At 39.9% G+C, this 14,213-nt stretch overlaps 1 long non-coding RNA gene across 1 annotated transcript in view; it reads right to left on the reverse strand.

Moving 5' to 3' along the window:
• The window catches only part of LOC309714923, a 170,569-nt gene that overhangs the window by 9,469 nt on the left and 146,887 nt on the right, over nucleotides 1-14,213 (reverse strand). The window lies entirely within an intron of this gene.

The raw sequence follows: 14,213 nt of genomic DNA on the forward strand, positions 1-14,213 counted from the left end.
TTAAAAAGGTACCCAACTCAAAAGGATGAACCAGTGTTACATAAAAGATAACTTAGCCCAGAACCTAGAAGTTTTAAATTGTATCTTAATACACTTTCTTACTAGTAGCAAAATTCAGTTTTTTTCGTTGACCATTTGATAGGCATTAAACTGTATTTTTGGACCAACGGGGGTGATTCCCAAGACCCATTCGCTATATATATATATATATATATATATATATATATATATATATATATATATCACCAAGCATCTCATAAGCATCTCATATATATATATATATATATATATATATATATATATATATATATATATATAGTGCGCAGCTTGTTCTTTAAAATAATGATGAAACAGGACAAGTGGACGACAAGGATCTAAGTGTGTTTTCTTTAAGACATAGGGAAAATATACAGTATACCTTACATACGTGAGAGATGCCTGTGGCAGTTTCAGTGATACATCTATTGTTCACTGAAGATTCATCAGAAATGATGTCAGTGAAACGGTGGCTGTTAGGAAGCCACTCTTAAGGAAGGGTAACAGGGACAAAAGGCTGAGGTGTGCAAAATTACACAACAACTGGACTGAAATTCCAGATTTTAGGTTTTTGGTTCAAGTCATTGTCAGTATGTACAATGGACGTCAGGAGAATGGTAAAATGGTGAGTGCCATCTGGAAACCACGGTGGAGGTTCTGTCATGGTTTGGAGCTTCATTTCAGCCAGTGGTGTTGGCAAAATTGATGGGATTGTAAACACAGAAATGTACTACAGATTTTGATCATACCTGCATACCTGGATAAAAAAACACAACATGAAACACTATCAGTTATAAATTGTGTAGTAGTGTAGCAGTGTGGAATCAACTTAACAAAGAACAGAACAAAAGCAGGCAAAAAATACAAAGAAGGGCTTTGTATGTCCTTTAAGAGGCTTGAAGAACTGATTGTGACGAGTACTTAACAAAATGAAAGCTTACCTGAGAGTTCAGGCTGTGTTAAAGAATAAAGGCGATCATACCAAATAATGACTTTAGAATTGTACTTATTCTATACTCTTTATTTCCATGTATGTTTGCAATGTTTAAATTGCTGCACATATTTCCCATTTTCCTAGCAGCATATAGAAAATGAGAGCTGGCTCGAGACTTTTGCACAGTACTGTAAGTGAACACGAGCTTGGATCACCCAGATATGTTACATCCTGATAAAACCTGTCAGTGTTGTCAGCTGTCATTCCATACACCAGCCACATATAAGGACAGCCTCTGCTTTCCTGAAATCAAGCAGCGATTGTTTCGTAGGTGGCGTTTTTGCGGCTGGTCGATCGCATTTGAAATTAGACCATTTTAAAATTCGCAGAGTTTTCACTGCTGCTTTGACAGTTCAAGACCAAAGATGAAAGCACCTACAGCTTGGGCCTTTCACCTAACTGCTGTCTGTTGGAATACTAAAAGAGAAAATATTCAATAATAGATCAGGTGAGCTCTTTTTGGGAAGATATCTGTGACTCCGTACAAGAAGGCTCAAAATACACAAAGAAATAGTCATAGGATACAAGACAGCAGTCGAGACAGCTGAGACGAGCATGTGTCTTATTCCTATACCAAAGTACCGAACTGTCCAAAATGTAGTCCTAGTTTGGCCTGCGGTATTCTGAATATCATAAACGAGAGTCTTATATTCAGAAGTGATCCCCATACTATTTGGTAAGTAGAAAAAACATCCCAAGTGAGCTTTCGCCTCAAGCAAGCGGTCTGAGCAACATCTAAAGAAAAAATCTGCACTGTAAGTTAAAATAGTGACTCTAAGGTCGAATAATTATGCGTCCCTCCATGTGGCACATTGCTGCATTACAAAGCTGCCTAACTAATTTTGACTGGAAAAAAGAAGAAGAAGAAGAAATAGAAGAGAATGTGGGGGGAAAAAGAAAAACAATGTCGAAGGACACTGAAAGAGATGTGTTAATTTACAAAAGGCTTCAGGAAGAGTTAATTAAGCCAGTTGAAGGAATGAGAGAAAGTGCTGAGTCCTGGAGACACACAATATTTATTCATCAGCCCATTAATGTTTAATTCCCTTTCCCCCCCCCCTATTTCTAAAATGGAGGGAGAATGGAAGAAAGCTTTGAACATTTGACCTTATATGTAAAAGTGTAGGGTGAGTCTGAAGAGCCTCGGGGGTTGTCTTAATCATTAAGAACCAGCAAGTTAAAAAAATAATAAAAAGAAGTACTAGCTCAGTGTGCTGTTGGAGCGGGCGGCTATATATTTAAAATCAGATTATTGCAGCAACTGATTGTCCTCTTTGTTTTGTTCCGCGACCGTCCCACACGACACTCAAGGGTGAAAGCGAAGCAGGATTAAAGCCTTTGGACCTCATGCAAAAACGCCTGTTCAAATTCAACACCAAATATCCATCGTGTCGCACATGACGCTCCACTGTACCGATGGTAGCGCTCCTTCAATCCCGCCAGACGTTTCTGATGAAGGGATGGGGCCCCATCTGAGGAGGAAACAGTCATGTGCTTGATTTGTCTGCAGCCTAATTATATGGCAACAAACGGGTTGCCAATCATGAGAATATATTGTCTGGTTTTATCTCAGGAACTCATCAAGTCAACCCAATTAAAAGCTGCAATGAGAAAGACATCGGCAGTGAACAGGGCTCTCATTCAGTTAATTCATGATTGCCAATTAAAATAGAATAGCGTGCAAAGTTGTAAAGCTGTCAGGAGGGCCAAGCTAAATTACCCTTTTCCACTTTGAATGATGGATGCGTTCATTGCTCTCCCTTATCTTATTTATTCTCTGGGCAGAAAGGGGTGGGTGTTTTTATTTTTTCTTTTTGGATGTGGGGGGGGGGGGGGGGGGGGGGCTGGAACAGTTTAAAGAATGTGTCGCTAATGAAGAAGGTCCCTCATTTCAAAAAACTCAAATCGGTTGGCGGAAGATTGTTCAGCTTTTCAAGAAGAAAACTTAATTAAATTACATTCAGTATCCTAGATCCATGCAGACAGTCCAATTCGCTCTCGCAATCACTTATAAAATTAAATCCAAAGACTGAGATCACGTTGCAAACTCAGTATTGATATTGATATTCCTCGGCTATAGCTGCAGGAGCATTAATATGCATATGCTTTACCATCAGAAAGCACATGTTGGCAGCGCAAATTATTTTTTCAGAAGCAGTACAAAAAAAAGAAAAGTACTAACAATGCCATTTAAATGTGTCCACAACAGTTAAAGTGAAGGCAACTTATCCTGGTTGTGTCTCCTGGGCCATTAGCCACTGTTGCCATGCTATTGATGGCCTAATTAAGATGTGTCACACTGAAATATGTCACATTTTTTAAAGGCTGAAATTGATAGCTCACATTAATTTTCACTTTCTCAAAATGACCTTTAATTTCGCTCTCCAAATGCAGGCTTCTGTCTACGCCGGCACACCCTCTCGTACCTGCTCCTGAAACAATACGTCAAAACGCTTTGACAACACACGGAGGGAGGCGGGCCTTCACAAGACAAGACCATCGAAAAGTTCAAATTGAAGTCACCCTTAGATTTCAAATACTAGTTGTATGTGTTTCTCTTGTTTTCTTCTCTTGTTTTTTTTATCACCACTAACAACATTCACAACGTGCACCATTGCAGCCCAGTACCTTTTTTAAAATTCCCCCTCCCTCTTGAGATTTTCTCTTGGGGAAGAAAACAAGATCCAGATCAGGGGATGTCACTGTGGTGAGGTCTTCCTGGGACAAAAAGTGATACTTTCCATTTGGGCTCTGGTAGCCATGAGTTTGTTCTTATCCTCGGGAGACGGGCTCCGCAGGTCAAGCTCTTTGCAACAGATTAAAAGACAGTGTCACTAATGTCACCCAGCAAGGGGATCAGTGGCATAGTGTGGGAAATGAAAGTTGTGACGGACGTGGACGACCACATCAGCTCCTGTCAAGTGTGTGTCTACTCGGAGCATTCTCTTCATCCTGGCAGCCACTGGGGCCTGAGGGGGCCCTGTCAGCTTGAGCCAGCACGGCCCCAGCGCATTCCTGAACCAGGAAAAACCCATGGGGGGCTTTCTTGAAAAGGCTTAGAGGCCTTCAGAAACTCAGACCATCAGCTCAATCAGCTGCTGCCACTCTGCACCGATCTCTGCTGCAGCACCACTGGAGAACTTTTCCAATTTCAGATGTGGGTTTGTCCTCACATGAGAAATCAAAGTGTTAAAAGTTAGAAACAGACAGGGAAAAAAATCTCTGACAGTGGGAGATGGTGGAGGAACAGAGCGCAGTTAATTTGTGACGTGCAGTATAAGGCTTTGTTTTTCGATCGCACTGATAATCAGCTGAGCTCATTCTTACTTGATCTTTATTTCATATACTGATTGCACACAATGGATTTAATCACCATTTGTCATCCTCCCTCTTTTACTTTTTATTTCCCTTTTTGTCTCCCTGAGCAGGAAATTTCATACATTTAGATATCTGCTTACAAGAATATCTTGATAGCTGTTGACATTCATGATTGGGGAAATGTATCTAAAGTGAAAGAGGGATGCTTTTTACCTAACTCTCTTGAATATTTCATTCAAAATAATGACAAAGAATAACAACAACAACAACAAAAAGATTCAAACAATGTCTGATCCCTTCTTGAGACACAGTGGAGAAAAGCATGTTTCATTTTTAGTTGGCAACCCCAAGTTAATCAGCTTGATAATTATGCAAATCAGGTTAGTGTGATAAAAACAAACAAACAAACAAACAAACAAACAAAAACGTGACAAAAGATGTAGACTGTACACCTGGCAAAAAAAAATCACATTTTTGTCCAAACAATGGTCGATAATGGCGTGATGATAGACTCATGTAGCTCTGCCATAACATTTAATAATTCATATGCAACACTGTAAAAAGCAGTCCCAGGGGTAAACTAGCTTGGCCTCTGAAAATCTTACTTGTCTATACGCTTCATGGGCTTGAAAAGAAAAGGAAACTATTGCGCATTTTTCAGGGGGGCAAATTTGGAGAAATGTGTTCAACATTCAGGGTGATAAACTTGGGAAATCCTTTTTGTTTTAGCACCATTAAATGAGGCGGTATCTTAATCTCGTCAGTGCTGAGTGTGATGACTTATTTAGCTTTCTGCAGTGAGTCTCAGTAAAGCCTACAACATAACCTAAAGAAGTGACCAATGGCACTCACCAGTATTTGTGCTCACGCATGGTGTTTTATGTGGTAATAACTTTGTGGTCATGTCCCAGTGTTTTATATAGAGTGCTGCTGCAAATCAAATGCTGGGACCCTTTCCCTCCTAGGTCCTCATTCTTTGTCATGACCAGAATTTTTTTCTATGCACATTCCTTAAATTCCAAATTGATAACTGAAAAAGTAGTCAGAAATGCACAGGAGGAATTAACAGCACTGACCAGGCCGGTCACTTCCTGGAAGGTGTACATAAGTGTACATGAGCGCATGCCAGCCCAGACCCATTAGTTAGAGCTTGAACATCTTAACAAATGCAGTCATGAGAAGCAGTTTGTTGCATTTTAGCTTCTGAAGTCTGAATAGAGTACCGACTCCCTGCCCTATTGTGTGCCATTTTAAAACATTTTGTATTCATTTTATGAGCTTCAAGAAAAACTTGTAAAAATGATTGTTATTGTTTTGGTTCTGTTTGGCCTCCACCCACTGGCTCAGCAAGTGCTCTTGGCTCATACAGTCCCATTCACATAAAGATGGAAAGAAAATTTAATGGGCAGAAAAGAAACTCTTGGAGTTAACGAGAAATCTTTGAAATATGCTCAATAAGAGGAAGAAGACTTGTTATACTTCTCTCGGCTTCATTATCCAGCGTATTCAGTCAACCCAGCCGCTCCCCATTTGACACTTGTTGGTTGACCGATTCCATTAGATTATCACTGCTCATTTCCTTTTTTTGAGATTGGGGACTCACATTTGTCACCAGCAGGACGTTTCAGGCACGGCGGGAGCAGCGGATTTGGTTTGATGGGACAGCATTTGATTTTCAGGATCAGGAAGCTTTTGCTTGACGCAAACACCACCTGGGCTGCTGGCTGTGCTGCTTGTCTTCACCTGTGTCTTTGCAAGAAAAATAAAAAAGGCGCTGCTTGTTTCCTTGTTACACGGTGGCCAGGAAAAGCAGAGGGGGCTTGTTGAAGCAAACAGAATGCAGATGCTTGGGGTGTGAGAAGAAGGGATGTGGAAAGAAGAGGCGCAAGCAGATGAAGGAGTAGGGGGATAACAAGCTCTTTGCCAACCAGGCAACCATGAGTGCTCCTGCACTGCTCGAGTGAATGCAACAGGCCTGGGTTTTTCAACCTGACTACTGGAGCATGTGAACACACATCTTCCCCGCCATGGGAGAGGAGACTGTCATGACAAAGCCAGTGTCTCTGCCTTTTTTTTTTTACTGTCCCTTCCTGTTCCTCATTTTATTTTATTTTATTTGTGCTTGTTAGTTGCTCTTTCTTTCTCTTTTTCTCATTGTATGCAACACAAGATGACAATATTTGTTCTCCTTTTTTTTTTCAAAATGAAAGAAAAACATCCGGGTGACGTGCAGGCAAGGCTGGCTGTCAAAAGCTTGTGATATTTGTCACTTTTCAAAAATGCAAAACGAAAAGCCTGGTGCTGGAGGCACAACAAATGAAGTAGAAACTGATAAACTGATGTAACCTCAAGCAGTTTCCTTAAATGATTACGTGCGTCGAGGTAAAAGAGCAATTCCGCATGAGGATGGAGAGGCACCTTTACAGTAATATTTCACACAAGATTTATTAGTTAGCATCAAGTATGCACCACTTGTAGCTATAAACGTTTAAGTTCCAGATTCCTTCAGATTCTGGCAGCTGGGGTGACTCTGGATTTGAATCATTTATGAAAAAAAGAGAATAAATTTTATAAAGTATCAAAACACTTCTGGAACTCCGTCTGCAGTTCATCTAAATATTGTCTCATGCTTTGTTTTTAATATCCAAACTCACACCTATATATGTGTACATTTCAGGTGTGATTGAAACTTTTGCGACTCTTACCTTAAGGCAAATATTCGGTTTTGACAGTCTGACACTGGGGGAACAAATTCTCAGTATTCATGTGAAATCCTTAAGTGAGCCAGAAGCATCACTTTCAGGCTTGGACAGTGTGCCCTCCCCATTGAAATCTGCTATTTAATTCTCAGCGTGTAGGTTGAGTCAGTTTGACATGAAATTTGATGTTTGCTCTTTCCAAAAGAGAGGTCTGTGGTGAAATCACATATAGGTGCATGCAAGTGGACCTTCAGGGAGAGAGCCAAACATAGAAGAAACACTGGAACTCAATTCGTACACGTTTGTAGAAAATGTGTTCCAATTTGTACAATTTTTGTTTGTTTGTTTATACCAAGACAATTTTTTGCTCACCAACTGCCTTGCATGCGAGAATTTAAACCTTTCAAATGTTGAGCTCATCCTCAGTATAAAATTTAAATTTAAAGGTGGATGTTTGTGGAGGAGATCCGGTTGTTAATTGGTCACAACAGCACTTTCAGGGAACAAATAAAACACTGAGGGGATGCTGGGCACAGACGATAAACCAAATTTCAATCTGATGAAGGTTTTGTTGATGTCCCTTTAAGCATTCATTAGGCTTTGCTTTCTGAATCTTTGCAAACTCTGGCGGCCCTTCATTAGTGAAAAATGAGTGCATGCCTCTAACAGTGAGTCAGTAACCATGTTACACCATATTAAATGGACAACTTTGCAGCACAACCAAGCGTGCTGGTACAAAAAATGTCTTTGGTCTCTATAGCTAATTTATACTATCAGGTAGAGAGTGCAAAGTTGGCACATATAAGCAGAGATGGGCTGTAATCTGATTACTATTTTTAAGTAATGAGTAAAGTAAGGGATTACTATTGCAAAAAAGGTAATTAGATTACTGTTACTTTCCCGTAAGCACGCTGGGTTACTAAACCGTGATTTTGTTTGTGAGAGTGTCTCATGACATCGACGTACGAGAGTGCGACGTGACGTGTGTAGATCAACAATGGATAAGATGGAGTGCGGGAGAGAGTACGACCATGCAGCGTTTAAAGCTTGGACGTACTGACATTATTTTGAGTTTGATTCAGTAAAAAGTGGCAAAAGCATTAGCGTCCACTGTAGACTCTTCTGGAGGAAAACTTCTTTCTACAGCTAAAAATTAAACTTCAGATCTGAGCAAGTACAATTACCTAGCACGCTGCCACAGGAATGTGAAATTCACAGAGTAACTCCCTGGATGACCGGCCCCACTCCTGCTAAACAGGTGACAATAGATTTAAGAGCGACAGGACTCAGTGCTGCTGAATATTTGATTTTATTGTTTTTTTTTGCTGAGTTTTACCTGCATCTATTTGAAAGAGTGAGTGTAAACACAAAAGAATATTTTATTTTATATGCTGGAATAGGCAGAAAATAGGTTTAAATGGTAAACAAATTTCTTCAAGTCAAAGACTGTTGCATGTGATTAAATTTTTGCTTGATGCAATGTGCATAAAGTTAAAAGATTAAAACTAATAAACAATTTTAAGAAAGAGACTTTTTTCATTTGATTCAATTTTATATGATAGATTTTGCACAAAAACAGAATTTGGCTGAAACATCTATTGCTTTATTACATATTCAGGTTGTGTATCATGTTTTTAGTTACACGTAACTAAGTAATAAAGCAACTAATTACTTTTGAAAATGAATATTCAGTAAAGTAATGGGATTACTTTCTTGGAGAAGTAATCAGTAATTAGTAACTAATTACTTTTTTTAAGTAACTTGACCAACAGTGCATATAACCAAAATATCCATAGCAATGCCGAGGGTGAAATAGATTTGTCCTGCACAGACTTAATAAAGCTATCAACCAGTTTTTCTACTTGTGATATCACGGTTATGCTTAAATCTGCATAATCAGAATTTTTCCTTTAAAACAAAATATCATAAATAATAAAGTTATTTCTGCTAACCAAGCAGTCACACAGCAACTGGGAGTAATGTTTTGCGACTTGTAGAATATGTATTCACTCACTTTTGGAAAAATAGTTGATATATCTGAGTCAATTTTTTTTTTAAAGCAATGAAAAGAGGAAAAAGGCATCTATCTGCCTGCAACACCTCTGGAATAAAATTCAGAGTTGAAATTAGTGGTTGTACAGCTTAAACAGTAAGTGAGAATATTTAAACAGCTGAGCTTCAAGGAGTAAAAGCAGCAAGTTGCCTAGAAAAAAAATTCTCTGTGGGTCATTAAAGAAAACTTTGTGTAGTCATTTGATCTTTGCAAATCAGCTGACTACCAAACGGCTTTCGATTCAGATAGGGATTAATAGCAAAGTTAGATACCTGTCAACCCTTTTTTCCCTCATTTGCAGAGATTTTGTAGTTGCAGGCTGGAGTGTGAATTGAGAGCACACCCTAAGCTGCCATGGCTCTTCTGCTCTGTGACACACAGACCACTGAATGCAAGCAAGTGGGTGCGTGATTAGGATTCGGATCAGGATGCTGTCTCAGTCGACACAAACCGAGGTGAATGAACATGTCTGTCTGCAGCGAGACGTTTCTCTTTCAGAACCTGCTGTGACGCGTCTGGAGGGAAATTGCTGAGAATGACCTCTGTCAATCTCGAGTATTTACCTTGATTTTTCTCCTCTCTTTTAGGGATTCTCTATCATCTTAAGCAAGTAGTCCCTTTAATCCTAGATGTGCTTTGCAGAAGCGATATTGCCCAATGCTACCTGAAAGATGCTACAAGTCCATGATAAACTCTCAGTAACATTGATTATTCACACAGATGCAGAAGATTGTCCTTGAAGAATGACTGTCTCTGCAGTGTTGGCAGCCAGTGTCACCAACCACCAAGTCATAATTTTGCCTGCGTGCAAAATTGCATCTGCAAGCATGACAACATTTTCAACACACTGTATATCAATGAGGATTAAGACAATTTATGTATGGTGGATGCAAGAAGAGGAACTGTGCGCTGCAGAATCTCCCGGAGAGGAAATATGAGAAAAAAATATCGAAAAAGGGAGTAAGATTGATAAAAACTTGTTACAGTAAATTATTGGAAGTCTAACCCTCCGCAACACAAGTTCTAAGCTGCAACTCAGCAAGATTGACATTCTTACCCTGTAATCTATTTAACCCTCAGGGAAACAGGAGAGGCACGGGCTAAATTAGTGTAATCTGAATGAGGTTTTCTTGAATATGGTAGTTTCAGCCAATAAGAAAACGTATCCGCCGCTAGCCTCTGAGGCATGACAGACAATGAGGATATGGCCATCTGAATCGATACAGCCAATCCCCCATGATTAGGTCATCCATTAGTTCACTTGATCTTTCAGCCCTCTTACATTGCATCTGATGAAAATGTAATCGTTCAATACTTGCTGGATGATTAGTCCAAATCCCCGCTTCTCATAGAGTAACAGCGAGGATGTTTTGATGCAGCATATGTAAATAAGCTCAGCTTTGTATTTTGGTCATGGTGCCAGAGTCAGGGGGACAACAACTCCCCGGTCTCATCCCTTGAACATCAAGGCCCCTCTGCTGTCTCTGATCCCCAACTCTCTGCAGCCTTGTGAACTCGAAATGTACCGCGATGCATGTCTGCGTATAGTTTGCTATGCAAAACCCATGCTGCCTGACCCTCACTGTGCGAAACACTGGCCCTGATGTGTCTGAGCTTAAAAGAAAAAAAAAATCAATCAACAGAAGAATTAAAATGAAATAAAGAACAATTAAGAGGGCATTTTAACTTGCGTGCAAATGTCTTGATTCAATTATGGAGATGGGCAGAAGTCAGAGATGAATTAGAACAACCACTAAATGCAATTGAGCTCGATGATAAATCAGGACCCAACTCTCAAGATCACGGTGTGAAAAGGTCACTTGCTTTGAATCATTGCTCTGCCAGAGCTTAAGTGTGCAAAGGCCTGCACAGTGTAGTGGATTTCATAAACTCAAACATTTGCACATTTCACTGCAGATCTTCTTAGCAGTATCTACGCAGTGAGAGCCTCCAGATCACTTCACGTAAAGTTCCTCCTTATTCTGCTCTGTCTGCTGTGCTTTCTGCTCTGGCTGTTTTAAGCACGAGGTTTGGGCACCAGTGTTTTAAAAAGCTGACATTTGTTATGACATTGCTGTAGATGTGCACAGAGCAACACCTTTTTTTTCTTTAAATGTCCACTGGGGAAATCAATACCTTGTTTAGAGGTGAAATTGACCAGTTAATGGTACAATCATCTCTTTTCAATGACTGTAAAAGGCAGTTACTGGAATTATAACGTCAACTATCTTTTAGCAGGTCAGAGACTAATCAGCAATTAACAGTCAATTATCCAATTTCTTTGCTGGTATAAGTATCAGCTAATGTACTTTATATCCATGCATTATGCATTATCAGTTAGAGCAGCGATTCTACCCCAACAACAAGGGACTTCTATCCCAGGATCCCAGGAGAATGTGAAAATGTTGTAGTGCAGCTCAACTAAAAAAAAGAAAATAGTATGTGCACATTTAAATTCTTGTTCAGTTAGCATTAATAGTGCTGTATATTTTTGATGGAAACTGCAAATGTAATTGTGAAATGAGTTCACTTAATTCACTTCGGGTCATTTCTGTTTTATTTGTATAACCCAATATTACATACAGAGGGCTCAAAAGGTCTTCACAGGCATAAAAACACATTAAAAAACAAGGTCACTTACATAGTAAAACAGGAATTTAAGAAGCAAGCAAGCCATCACAAATACACACGCACACAGACATACAAATACATTAATAAAAATAAACCATACATGAGATCCAAACATGGAAACGTGAGAAAAGAAACAATCTTGGGAGTAACAAAGCAGAAAGTATCTGTGATATTGATAAAGGAGATATGCGTAAAGGTCTTATCCACCTGATTCCTAAATATGGCTGAACTCAGTGGGTACGACTGTACAGTGGTCCTATTATTATTATTTTTTTATGAAGTGGAAGCACTAGTTCAGTGCCAGATGTTAAAGGTGTGTTTTTAAGAGTTTCCTGACATTATCTGTAGAGTTCATGAACAGGTAGAAACAGAGGCTTCAAGCCTGACTGCTCACCATTGTTTATGTTTGTCAGGTTTATCGTCGCTCCGGGTTCTTGGCTAGATCTGTGTTCAGATGATGTCTGTGCAGTGGTTACAACGAGCCGATGTTGTGTTTGCAGTATAATGCAGTTGTTTCTGTCTTGGACGCAGTTTCCACTTTAGCATTGCACTCTTGTCCTTTTGTGCAATAAAAAGAAAATATCCACATCTCCACTCCCCAAAATTGAGGTTTTTGAGTGGGGTTGCACCACTCCACCATTTCCTCCTCCTCCCAGTATAGGAATGAAGTCACTTGAGTAAGTGAGAAGGCAAGAATAAAAAAACAAAATCATGTTTGTTTTTACTTTATGTCCATCTGACGGACAGATAACTGAAGAATCTTTGTAATGCCAGTAACGACATAATTGTAATTGCACTGATTTTAGTACTGTCGTGTGTTACATTATTGCATTGCTGAAAAATGTAATGTGATTACAGTAATCTGATACTTCATAACAAGTTACCCCCACCATGGTAAGGAGTACTGTGTATCTAAAAGGGTTAACAGTGGAGGATCTGAGAGTGTGAACTGGGACACAGAGAAACCGACTGGTAGTGTATGAATGGTGAATACAAGACTAATGGATACCTTTGAGGGTGTTCTGTGATATCAAGCAACAAGACATTAGTAGCAGATCCTTAAGTCCTGTATGTCATTAGGTGGTTTTAAGTTTTGAGCACATACCAAAGAGGTTTGAGATTGAGAGCTGAGTAATTTAAAGCTTGGTGAACACTGTCTCACAAGTTTGTTTCTATGCCTTAGGATTTTTTGCAGCCTGTTGAAAGAGGCAACGTCCACCAGGATTTACTGTTTCCATGAAGCTGTGTATCTGGCCTGTGACAATGACAGTACAGTAAGTAGCATTCACATGAATACAGGGATCCAAGATTTCCCAGGAGAAAATACACAGACCTTTGCCCTCCATCCTCTGGCATCCTGCTGTCATCTTTTCCTGGATAAAAAAGTCTCATGCATTCCCAAACAAAGGTGGCATGATTGTGTAGTCATTAGCACCGTGGCCTCACTGCAGGATGATCCTTGATTTGAGTCCACTGGCCACTAAAAAGCATCAACACCTCTCTACACCCCCCCCCTTTTTTTTTTTTTTTTTTGCTTTCAGAACACAGACTTTAAGAACTGAGTGTAGATATGCTGCCTCTTCAATCCCACCTCTTTACGGGTTTAGCTGCACTGAAATACTGTCACTCACTTCAGCTATCAACGGTTTTATTGTTGCATTGTGACACATATTACACGAAAATCAAACTCTGTCCTTGGAGGTCATATTTTAGTGCTCCACAAGCTGCTACAGTATCCCTTCAGTGTTTTTCTTGTTAGTCGGTGAACAAAAAGACACATCAAGGAGCGTGTCACAGGGGAGCAGATTACTGTAGGCCAGGTGAGCAGAGGTCAGAGCATCCTGATGGGGCGATGGAGCACCAAGGGTGTAGGATATGTAATAGAGGCATGGCGGTTAAATGCCGGGGTGGGCCGTGAGATCTAGAGGGAGTAGGACATGGGCCACATCACCTCAGGCATCTCCTGAACGCGCGTGATTGATGGGGAAGAGCTGACGAGCCAAGCTCCCAATGTCACTCTCCAATTAAATAACTCTCACCGCTGAACTACTCCCCCGCGCCCCCCTCCTCCTGCGATAAACCTCCCTCTTCTCCTCCCTTTCACCTCTTCCTCTATTATCACACCCCCCTTACTCCCGCTGCACTCTGTCCCTCTACATCCTTTAAGTTGACTTCTTGATCAGTCCAGCTATTTCCTCTTCTTGGTATTATTCCCTTCCTTTTCTGCCTTTCCATTTGTCTCCAACAATATTAGTCTTCATCGTTTCCCAGCACACTTTATAGTAACTTATATATATATATATATATATATATATATATATATATATATATATATATATATATATATATATTTATTTTAACTTGTTCTGTCTCAGATTTAGACTTTGCTAACTGCTCTTCCAGGTATGACAGACAGAGGCTGCTCTTTCTATTAGTTTGGGTCAGTGCTCCCTTCCTAAATGACTGAGATGAGACAAAGGAG

This window comes from Aulonocara stuartgranti (genome assembly GCF_965226115.1).
Source record: "Aulonocara stuartgranti genome assembly, chromosome: 9".
In the NCBI taxonomy this organism is placed as follows: domain Eukaryota; kingdom Metazoa; phylum Chordata; class Actinopteri; order Cichliformes; family Cichlidae; genus Aulonocara; species Aulonocara stuartgranti.